Below are 13,131 nucleotides of genomic sequence, written 5' to 3' on the forward strand. Positions count from 1 at the left end.
TCTGTTAAGTACGTTTTTTCTTAACTTGTGACCGATGGGCTTGTTTTAAGAACAGTTTTTCCAAGCACACCGTTCGTATTTTATGACCACTTTGGTATTGATGTGTGAACCTTCTGTGCTCATTTCAAACACCACTTGGGCTTGATTTAGGATTTTTCGTTCTCACGCTTCGAGAACGATTTGGGGCTGATTTAACATTTTTCGGTCTCAATTTAAGAACGGTTCGTGCTTGATCTTTGGTGGGAGGGAAAGTATTTTTTTAAATATATTTATTTAATTTTTATTAATAATAATATTTTTGTCATAAATAAAGAATACTTACAACAAAAAAATTGTTATTAAAATTCAAAAGTTTAAGAAAAGATACATAATAAGCATTTTCTCATACCTTTCTCTTATTGAGAAATTATTCTTATTTAAAGATGTAATCTGCATATATACTTAAAACATTTCATAACAAGTTTGAGAATTACCTGTGGATATGTGAATGGAACTGAACGAAAAATTAGAGTTAAAAAAATAGAACAAAAAAAATTGTTTTAAAAAATTCAGAGTTTGGCGGTGATCGAACTCGCGCAACACGATCGCAAGCGCAACATCATAGCCGCTGGGCCACTACAACCGCTTCATAGCTGGTGCCAAATGGTGTATTTAACATTGTAGTGCATACGAATTGTACGGTTTTTTTTTTCTTGGGCTTGATTTAAGAACATCGTTCTCATTAATAGAACATTTGTTCATATTTTAAGACCGGCCGTTCTTTTTTCAAGAAAATGGTGTCAGTTCAAGAACAAGGTTGTTGTTTTAAGAACAGGTCGTTCGTTTTTCAAGAACAAAAAAGTAAGAACATGAAAAGCTTGAGTTGAGTCCGGTGGTGCTGGATTTTAGAACGGCGTTTTTCTCTGAGTTTATATCCTTTAATAATAATTATTCTTGAATCACTCTTGCTCATAGCTTTCCATTCGTCTGTGGCCGGGAACCAGCAACCAACACTGCGAGTTCCTAGGCGGTTTCGATTTTCTACACATTCCAGAAGTAGTGCTGAATTTATTTCGAAGAGCGAATACGTATTGAGTGCGGCTTCACTGTCGTGGGGTATCCACGTTGTAAGTTTTGCTGGTGTATCCTTCGGAAGTTGATATATTAAGTTTTTATTCTCAATTTATCGATGTTGTGGGATAACATGACCAGGTTTCGTTTGACTGAGGTTGAGGTCAGGTGGAGGATTGCCTCGAACTCAGGTGTTGGGCATTTTGGTCTGTTCTTACGACAAGCATGCCAACCGCGGGAATATTCTAAGCCCTTAACCCGCTGGGGTCGTTTGGTCGGCTTTAAAGGGTTTACCTTGAAATTCACACCGACACATCATTTGTTTTTTAGGATAAATGCTCTTTTCACGATGTCATCGGTAAAGCCCTGGCATAGGTTTTATTGTTTGATACGTTTTGAAGTATTGTCCACCTCGACAGTGCCCTATACAGGTTTAATCGGTACATTAGTAGTAGTGAATCATCTCTTCTTCTAGATAGGCTACCCCACAGTAGTGATAAACTTCTGCTGGACTGCCACCTGTTATCGAATGCCACTTCAATATCTAGGAGCGCACAGGTCACAGTTTGAATGCATTTGAAAGCCCTCTGGGTCTCTGTTAATAGCTATCCCGTAAAAGGAGCCCTAGAAAACTTGCAGTTTCAACAGGTTTGGACCAAAGAGACATAGGTTTTAAAGGTGTTGGAAGATGTGGGGCACATTACATTCATGATTGTGGATGAAGTTAAAACCTATTGCAGTATCCAGACCAAAGTTGTGCCAGGGAGACGTGCTTTTTTCCGGGAAGTCGGCTCTCCAAGCGGGGTCGCTTTGATTTGTCAAACACTCCGAGTGCATTTTTGCTATGAAAAGCTTTTCATTGAAAACTCATCTGCTTTGCAGATGACGTTCGGAGTCGACGTGAAACATGTAGGTCCCACCAATTTTTAAGAAAAAATAAAAAGAGCACAACGCGAATTGGAGGAGAAGCTCGACCTAAAATCTTTATTTACCAAGCTAAATGATGACAACATTTTTGGTGGAAATAATTTTATGGAAACTATGTTAAACGCATCAAGGGATTCGCGACTTGATGGAAAAATAAAACGACTTTATTTTAAATGTCGAATACATTTTGAATTAAGTTTCTAAACAAGACTCTGAAAAATAAATAATTTTATTTTAATAACTTTAGTGCCTTTTATTTTCCTTATATCTTTTCAGAGTGAGTTACAAACTTTTCTATAACTTAAGGCAGAAACCGGCTTACAAACAGGCATAACTTCAACACATAACTACATACGAATTATATGATGTGTGGAAGATAATATATGCGAAACGAAGGCAATTGGGAAAACTTTACAACAACTAAGGCATGACGTATCTGAATGAGTTTATAACCATTTCAACTATCGTAGGAGTGCGGGTTCGACCCCCACTCCCGGCAGAAAAGGCTTTGGATAGATTTACAAGGTATAATCGAAAGAGCTGTCGCCTTTTCCGTCCTGATGTCACGTTGTTTAAATTTTTCCCAAATTATTAAATAAATTATAAAATTAAAAATTGCGTGAAATAAATATTTTCATACATTTAAAGCGATACGGGCAATCCCCGGTTAAATAAAAATAAAAAAAAAATAAATGTAAGGCGCGATAACCTCCGAAGAGATCTAAGGCCGAGCTTCTCTTCCAATTTGCGTCGTGCTCCTCTTGATTTTTCCCTACAAATTGGCCGGACGGGACCTACATGTTTTATGCCGACTCCGAAAAGCATCTGCAAGGCAGATGAGTTTTCACTGATAGCTTTTCATGGCAGAAATACAATCGGAGCGCTTGCCAGACACTGCCGAGGGGCGACCCCGCTTAGAAAAATTTCTTCTAATTGAAAAATCTTATTTCTAAAATTTTGATGTTGCTTTGCCCGGGAGTTGAACCCAGGGCATCGGTGTGATAGGCGGAGCACGCTACCATCACACCACGGTGGCCGCCATTAAAAATTGTAGAAACCATTTTTTTCTGCCGTTCTAGAATTTCACCTCTTATGCCAGTTAACTGGCTTAAGTTAGCCCAAGCCGTCTGATAGTTGAAGATATATTTTTTTAGGCTACTGGTTGCACTGGGTATTTCGGTTTTTCTTTTTACACAAAAACTGAATTAATACCAAAAACCTAGTACGTAATAGTACTAAATTTTTCCCCTTTTTCGCTACCCTAAAATACATACATGAAAGCAATAGAGCTGCGGAAAAAGTGAGGTTATGTCGTTGACATCACCTTTATCATTTCATCATGTAGATTATCATCTGTCAAATTTTCAAGTTTCTTTTTTATTTCGTACTTCCAATTAGAGATTACACTATAGAGGTAGTACTTTTTCTATGAAAAAAAATTTGAGTCTCAACAAGTAAGGAAGGCTGAGTTCGTGTGTAACCGAACATTGTATACTCAGCTGAGAGCTTTGGAGACAAAATAAGGGAAAATCACCATTTAGCAAACTTAACCTAGGGTAACCCTGGAATGTGTTTGAATGACATGGGTTTCAAATGGAAGGTATTAAAGAGTATTTTAAAAAGGAGTGGGCCATAGTTTTATAGGTGGACGCCATTTCAGGATATCGCCCTAAAGATGGATCAGGGGTGTCTCTAAATTGTGCTTGTACGATATGGGTATCAAATGAAAGGTATTAATGAGTATTTTAACATGGAGTGGGCCTCAGTTCTATAGGTGGACGCCGTTTCGAGATATCGCCCTAAAGATGGACCAGGGGTGTCTCTAAATTGTGCTTGTACGATATGGGTATCAAATGAAAGGTGTTAATGAGTATCTTAACAGGGAGAGGGCCTCAGTTCTATAGGTGGACGCCTTTTCGAGATATCGCCATAAAGGTGGACCAGGGGTGACTCTAGAATTGTTTGTACGATATGGGTATCAAATGAAAGGTGTTAATGAGTATTTTAAAAGGGAGTTGGCCATAGTTTTATAGGTGGACGCCATTTCAGGATATCGCCCTAAAGATGGACCAGGGGTGTCTCTAAATTGTGCTTGTACGATATGGGTATCAAATGAAAGGTGTTAATGAGTATCTTAACAGGGAGAGGGCCTCAGTTCTATAGGTGGACACCTTTTCGAGATATCGCCATAAATGTGGACCAGAGGTGACAATAGATTGTGCTTGTACGATATGGGTATCAAATGAAGGGTGTTAATGAGTATTTTAACACGGAGTGGGCCTTAGTTCTTTAGGTGGACGCCTTTTCGAGATATCGCCATAAAGGTGGACCAGAGGTAACACTAGAATGTGCTTGTACGATATGGGTATCAAATGAAAGGTGCTAATGAGTATTTCAAAAGGGAGTGGGCCATAGTTTTATAGGTGGACGCCATTTCAGGATATCGCCCTAAAGATGGACCAGGGGTGTCTCTAAATTGTGCTTGTACGATATGGGTATCAAATGAAAGGTGTTAATGAGTATCTTAACAGGGAGAGGGCCTCAGTTCTATAGGTGGACACCTTTTCGAGATATCGCCATAAAGGTGGACCAGGCCTGACTCTAGAATTTGTTTGTACGATATGGGTACCAAATTAAAGGTGTTAATGATTATTTATTTAAAACGTAGTGGGCCTTAGTTTTATAGGTGGACGCCTTTTTGAGACATCGCCATAATTGTGGACGGTCCAGGGGTAACCATAGAATGTGTTTGTACGATATGGGTATCAAAATAAAGGCATGAATGAGGCTTTTAGAAGGGAGTGGCCCTAGTTGTATACGTGAAGGCGTTTTCGAGATATCGACCAAAATGTGGACCAGGGTGACCCAGATCATCATCTGTGGGGTACCGCTAATTTATTTATATATGTAATACCGCGAACAGTATTCCTGCCAAAATTCCTAGGGCATTTGATTTCGCCCTGCAGAACTTTTTCATTTTCTACTTTTTAATATGGTAGGTGTTACACCCATTTTACAAAGTTTTTCCTAAAGTTATATTTTGCGTAAATAAACCAATCCAATTACCATGTTTCATCCCTTTTTTCGTATTTGGTATAGAATTATGGAATTTTTTTCATTTTTCGTAATTTTCGATATCGAAAAAGAGGGCGTGGTCATAGTCGGATTTGGCCATTTTTTATACCAAGCTAAAGTGAGTTCAGATAAATACGCGAACTAAGTTTAGTAAAGATATATCGATTTGTGCTCAAGTTATCGTGTTGACGGCCGAGCGGAAGGACAAGCGGACGGCTGTGTATATAAACTGGGCGTGGCTTCAACCGATTTCGCCTATTTTCACAGAAAACAGTTAACTTCATAAAGTCTATGCCACTACCAAATTTCACAATGATTGGAACATTTTTGTTCGACTTATGGTATTAAAAGTATTCTAGACGATTTAAATGAAAAAGGGCGGAGCCACGCCCATTTTCAAATTTTCTTTTATTTTTGTATTCTGTTTCACCATATCATTACTGGAGTTGAATGTTGACATAATTTACTTATATACTGTAAAGATATTACATTTTTTGTTAAAATTTGACTTTTAAAAATTTTTTTTTAAAAGTGGACGTGTTCGCCATCCGATTTTGCTAATTTTTACTTAGCACACATATAGTAATAGGAGTAACGTTCCTGCCAAATTTCATCATGATATCTTCAACGACTTCCAAATTACAGCTTGCAAAAGTTTGCAATTACCTTCTTTTAAAAGTGGGCGGTGCCATGCCCATTGTCCAAAATTTTACTAATTTTCTATTTTGCGTCATAAGTTAACTCACCTACCAAGTTTCATCGTTTTAGCCGTCTTTGGTATCGAATTATCGCACTTTTTCGGTTTTTCGAAATTTTCGATATCGAAAAAGTGGGCGTGGTTATGGTCCGATTTCGTGCATTTTAAATAGCGACCTGAGATGAGTGCCCAGGAACCTACATAGCGAATTTTATCAAGATACCTCAAAATTTAGTCAAGTTATCGTTTTACGGACGGACGGACGGACATGGCTAAATGAATTTCTTTTTTCGCCCAGATCATTTTGATGTAGAAGTGGAAGTCTTTATCTATCTCGATTAGTTTATGCCGTTACGGATTACCATCATGCGAACAAAGTTAATATACTCTGTGAACTCTGCTCAGCTGAGTATAAAAATTGTTTCATAACTACCGATTATAGAAGGAAAAAAATTATATGAGAAATCTAGTTACTTAATTACCGATTTGGAGTTAAGTACAAAAATGAAGATAATCTCATTACATGCAAACTAGGTCTTAGTCGAATTTTATGGAGCCCTAGTATGTACAAAAATGTTTAGTTTTACTTAACTACTGAGTGTCTTCTATTTCCGATTTGTTATAAACTAAGAAATCTCATTTGAATTTATATATGTACGTATTGTGCGCGGCAACATTAGTTTGTTCACAGCCAATTTATCCCCAAATTAGAACAAAGACCTTGTTTACACATAACGAGATTATCTTCATATTCCTAATTAACTCCTAATTGTTTTTTCAATAACTAGGTTTCCCGCATAAACTTTTCCCTTCGATAATCAGTAAAAATGGACAAATTTTAGGGAATCCGATGCCTTCATATACAAAAGTATGGATTAACAAAATAAAAAAGAAACATGACAAAAAGGTTCCCTAAAACATTCCACACAATTAGGATTAAACAACATACAGAGTGCATGTACCTAATAGTGAATAAAAAAGAAATAGCAACAAAAAAGGTAATTCTTAGAGTCCAATTGCAAAGCGAGCAGCGGGGCATTCATATGGCTGAGTGGTTAAAGGCATCTGACTTTACACCAGTATGAAGTATGAATGTTGGAAATTCGAGTTCAATACTCAGCTAGCTGATGAAGAAGTGAAATTCAGAAACATTTCCTATCCTGTACCCATTGCCGTTTGTAATATTCGCAATTGTTCTCTAATATCAATAACAAAAACCATTGTATCAAGCAATATGAGCAAGTCTCGCTAATTAAAAGCATTTGACAATTTAAAGCCAATAATCAAGTTCCTAGGGATGGGATATATGTGAACGCCTAGATTGTCTATTGTGGATTTGTTGTATACGAGCCGGACCCGTGCGCATCTTTCGCAACCAATATTACAACCTCTTATCAAATATCAAAAAAAAATCAGCTGTTCTATCAATCACTTAAAACTTGCAGCTTGCGCTGCCATCTAGCGTATGATAGCAACTGCCAGTAATGCAGTGCAAATATTCACAATAGTGCCGTAGTACAAATAGATTTCTTTGTGTGCTCACAATCGTTTATTTTCAACAAATTATTTTAATAAACTATAGCTAAACAAAAGCTCTACGACCAAAATTTCCCAAAGCTCGCTAATTGCCCGAATCTCCATCTTTCCAAACAAAGCTTTATTTATAGATTTGGATTCCGAATAAGAGCGAAAAAGGGACCCGTACATAAAAACAGCAATTAGGAATAATATATATGATGATTAGGGCATGTGTAAACGTGGTCTAAATATGTAGCTCGAAACTATTCAAGTCTAAACATAGTCTAAGACCTAGTTTACATATAATGAGATTATCTTCATTTTCGTATTTAACTCTCAATCTTTAATTATACAACTATTTTTCCCATATAAATTTGTCCCTTCGATAATCGGTAATTATGGACAAGTTTTAGAGATGCAAGTTTTTTAATAGAAAATGTTTCACTTCTAGAGTGTAATCTCTATTTGGAAGCGCAAAATAAAAGGGAATGTTGAAAATTTGACAGAAATAATCTACTTCCGAGATGGAACACATGTATACACCTAGATTATCTACTGACGATTTGTTGTGAAATAAGGCACGTGGTCTAAATATTTAATCTTGAATTGGGATAATTTTTCCACAGCCAATGCTTCTAAAATAGCTAAACAATGTAATTTTAATAAATGCAAGTTAAAAGAATTGTTTGGATAACACATTAAATTTTTCACTATAACTAATTTGTTATTTATCCAAAAGTGTGTGCGATTAAATTTGGAAATTTATGTATGTAATACATACGTGTTTGTGTATGTATTTGTCTGCTATATATTTGTTATCAGAAAATTAGCTACATAATTTAATTGAAGGTGAAATAATATCCTGAGTGCAACTACAATATGAAATGCATTTAATATCAATATGCATACATATATATTAGGGTGGTCCTTAAAAATCAAATACACTTTTTTTCCAGTTTTACCTCTTTAAACAGTGATACCTAGGTCACATGGACCCCTTACTCGTCTCGAATCGCGAGCAAAACTTGTTTGTGACATTGTTTCAACAAACACTCTTATTCATTTGTGATAATCTTTTTAAAAAATATGTATTCTTTTAGGGCTGTTCTTTTTCCGCAATTTTTTGGTGTTTTTATAATTTTTAGTCTGTTTTTCTTTACTGTACTTTATTCTGTACAATTTGTTTTCGCGACAAATAGCCACTGCTTATTTTTGACGATCAGTGAGGTCTGTGACTTCTTGGCAGTCGCAGCGACTTTTCTCTGTATTCATCTGGTCATTGATAAAATAGAATTATGATCCAAAATACAGTTCACTTTCACGCTTCCCAATAACTGCAACCCCAGGCACGGTTCTCTTCACCTCAAAAGAACTGCCAGCGATAATTTGAATCATTAAATTGGCAATTTATGCTGATATGCCAGATTTCGCAGTTAATTTCTTAATGCGACATCTAACAGAAGACAGCGCACACTCACAAATACGTTGATTCATATGGTTTCAGATAAGCTGCAAGCGGTAATTGTGATTGGGATTGTTATTGTCAATATAGTCGTTGCGATTTACCGTGATTTTTCAGTCAGTGTGACACAATCACTGATGCATGAATATTTTCCATTACTCAAATGAAATGCGTACCCTCCCTTATTTAGCTCGATATTTTTTTTATTATATCTCGTTTCAACTTGTCAGAATTAAAGTTGGTTACGATTTTGAACAAAACAAAATAAATGTAAGGTGCGATAATCCCGAAGAGATTTTAGGCCGAGATTCTCTTCGAATTTGCAAACATATTGTTACTAATATTAGCAACACTAAGGGGTACTGTCATCTCTAAGCCGATGCTAAGAATGACTTGTATGCGCATCCATAAATCAATCATTATGTATCTACATAAACGAATCAATCATTATGTCTACACATATGTACGTACACCCAGCGAAGAAGATATGCACAAACATATGCAGATATCTTATCTGAGATGCTCCCAAAAATATGCAATTGTAATTGTGGAAGTGTCGCTCACAAATACACGCGCATAGGAGAAGCTTTACACGTGCATATGTAGTTATAATTATATGGCAGTAACTAAGTAAATTCTGGAAGCGCCTAGAAGATGCAACCAGGAAATCACAGAGTATAAAACACCAACGGTAGAGGCGTGAGAATCAGTTTTGATTAAGCTCGCTATCTGTCGAGCAATAGTAGAGTTATTTATTGTGAAGTACTTTAATAAAAGCCATTTTGCATTATTGAATAGTGGAGTTATTTATTCAACAGTTTAGTGATTCGAACTTAGAAGAAGATTGCAAATAAGAGGATTTGCAAGTAAATACGCTACAATATGTAAGAAGTAGATCCGGCACAAAAACAACGACTATCAAACAGTTTCAGTTATCTCAAAATACGAATAATTTACTTGTCTGCACCCAATTACTTTTTAGGAAAGAGTTAGTTCTTAAGAAATAGTAAAGACTTTGCAACCGAGACACTTTTTTTTGGGAAAGAGTGGCCTTTTAGGAAACGGCGATTTTCTAAGGAGCAGTGGCTTTTCTAGAACCAGACACTTTTTGGGAATCTGTGCTTTAATGGAAACCGTGACTTCTCTGCAACCAATACATTTTTGGGTTAACTTATTTTTCGTACCAGCTATTTTTTTAGTTACTCTTTTGGGAAGAGTGACTTGCATTGTCGAGGTCATCTAAGTGGCAATAAACGATCCATCCCAAAAACTATTACTTTAAACACACGTATGTATTTGGAAGCAGAACAAGAGGTAGGCATCTACTAAGATAGGAGACACAGTAAGACTTGATATCCTTTGGTGCTTCCGATTGGCGTGAAATTTCGCAAATCAGGCATAACCTTAACTCGCTGGGAAACCAAGTGGATATCTTTCTATGCCTTACTTCATTAGGTAGAGCATTTTTATTCATTCGCAAAACATAGACAAGCCAACGTACACTTTCGAACTTGATTCGATGTCGATGGCTACATTAAAACCTTACCATTTATATTTGTCTAAAAGTCTTGATACACTCTAATAACCATGTATGCTTATATTTGGATTGTATATCATACCCTCGAGGCATAAACTACGATGACATTTAATATGATAGGAGTATAAATAATTTTAAAATTAAATAGCATACATTGTTAGGCATTTTTTGTTGTGGTCTTGTTGTTGTTGTTCTTTATGCTATTATTGTAATTTAGTGACACTATATACACAAGCGGATATGGCGCGTAAAACATGCATTCAACGGAAACAGGATGCAGGAAATAACGCCATAAATATAGTTGCAAATGTCGACAATCTAAAACAATCAACAACAACTACGAAACCAGGAAAAATACACATACGCAAATATTGAATGTTGTTTGCAACATATTTTTGTTAATATTATTAAAAGGCGCAAAAGTTTAATAGCTTTACTGACCGAGGCATTAGCGCTGTGTTGTGGTGATATCGCTGAAAGCACAAAACACCAATAATAAGTATTGTTTAACGCAGTGAGATGCAGGGACGTCGGAAGTGTGCATGTGTTGGTGAATAGATGATGTTACATATAGTGGATGAGGATGAGGATGAGGGTGTGAATGGGAGTGAGGATGAGGATAAGGATGAGGATGAGGTAGAGGATGAGGATGAGGATGAGGATGAGGATGCAGATGAGGATGAGGATGAGGATGAGTATGAGTATGAGGATGAGGATGAGGATGGGGATGAGGATGAGGATGGGGATGAGGATGAGGATGAGGATGAGGATGGGGATGAGGATGAGGATGAGGATGAGGATGAGGATGAGGATGAGGATGAGGATGAGGATGAGGATGAGGATGAGGATGAGGATGAGGATGAGGATGAGGATGAGGATGAGGATGAGGATGAGGATGAGGATGAGGATGAGGATGAGGATGAGGATGAGGATGAGGATGAGGGTGAGGGTGAGGATGAAGGTGAGGATAAGGATGAGTATGAGGATGAGGTTGAGGATGAGGTTGAGGATGAGGTTGTGGATGAGGATGAGGATGAGGATGAGGGTGAGGATGAGGATGAGAATGAGGATAAGGATGAGGATGAGGATGAGGATGGGGATGGGGATGAGGATGAGGATGGGGATGAGGATGAGGATGAGGATGAGGATGAGGATGAGGATGAGGATGAGGATGAGGATGAGGATGAGGATGAGGATGAGGATGAGGATGAGGATGGGGATGAGATATAGAGTCTATTGAAACACCCTTTATATACTATAATTGCATGTTATATTTTACTTTTTCCTGCAGCTCTGCAGCAAGCGGCCTTTACAGCATGCACTAGACATGCAAATAGGCTCAATGGTTATTTTGCAGAGTGGTAATCAGCGAGGTATTTAGTGGTGTGCACGAGAACAACAGAAATATAAATATTTTAATTTTTTTGGAAATTATGTAGCAAACTTGTTCACTTTATTTGGTCACAGAGAACGCAAATAAACGAAGAAAATCGCTTTGCTTGCGCGGTAAATATGCGTCATGCGGAAGGCGGCAATTCCCTGACTCATTTTGTTGCATTAGAGTGTTACAAGTTTTTATCCCTTAATTCTGTTTATTGTATGTATGATGTTGATATAGCATGTACTTAATTTTACATTTAATAAGCTGAGAGAATTTGCGAGCTACATAATTACGTCGTCGTATAACGAAAGTTATGTATGTAGCAGCGTCCTTTGCAGAGAGGCGCTTTGATAGCAGATTTTGTATGACACGCGCAAGATGACTACCGCGAAGGCAATTTAGTAGTTTTATTTTGTTTAATTAAGTTTTTAGACAAGCAAGCATGCAAAAATGTAATTTGAGCGGAAATGTTTGTTCCGAGTGCCAACATGTCTAGATATACTACTTAGCATTTAAAAAGTTAAGGAATGAGGAGAGGTACATTTTAGAAAAAATATTGCTTTGAAGGAATACAATTACAGCGAAAAAGGTATTGCTAGCAGGGTGCAATATAAAGTCATGATGAACCCTCCAAAAGCATGTCCCTGCAGATGTAAGGATTGGAAATGGGCAGGTACATACGCTTCTTGAATTGGACCACTCTGAACTTCCTAAGGGTGCTCAACTTTGGGGGTGACCTTTGAAGACAACAGACCCAGAGATTGTAGTGCATAACCACAATAAGTTTATTTTATATATCTTTCTGGGACGTCTGATCCTAATAGCCGCAAACAGTTCGGCGGACCGTGTATCAGCGGCGGAGCTGGAGCGACTGGCAATAATAGGGCGTTCTTGCAAAGAATTGCGGTGAATGCACCTGCAAGACACATTTTTGATCTTGGAGTTAGTCCCCAATTCTGGCACTATTCGCTCTGTGATTGAAGTTTAAGTACTGTCTACCGCAACTTCTGCGTCTTTTCAGCGAAGAAAAATGTGCGTCAATGAACACCTAAAGAGACTTCAATACTACGTGAACCGCTCTCTTTTTCTTTATCTTTTTCACAGCCTCACTAGAAATGTCTATACATTTACTCATACAAGTTTTTGTAGCTTGTGAATGCCTTCCTCAGCTCTTTCTTCTAACAGTAAAATTGGTGCGTTATCACTATATCGTATATTCTTTGCAGTTCTCGATGTGCAAACGTTATTGCTATTGTCACTTTCTTACTACCTCTGGGGCACATTTCCAGTAGTTCGCAAGCTGTACACACGAGCCATTCCACTGACTGCCCCTATACTATTTCATTCCACTTCTTGAACTCAAGCCTACCACCTTTTTCTGAATGTTGTGTCTTTCTACCATTAGTGGCCTATTCGTACCCTAGCTCTTCGCAGTATTGCGCACTACCCGATGTTGTTATAAAGTTGTCTTTAACCGCCTTCCA

The sequence above is a fragment of the Eurosta solidaginis genome, chromosome 2 (assembly GCF_040869045.1).
Source record: "Eurosta solidaginis isolate ZX-2024a chromosome 2, ASM4086904v1, whole genome shotgun sequence".
Classification (NCBI taxonomy): domain Eukaryota; kingdom Metazoa; phylum Arthropoda; class Insecta; order Diptera; family Tephritidae; genus Eurosta; species Eurosta solidaginis.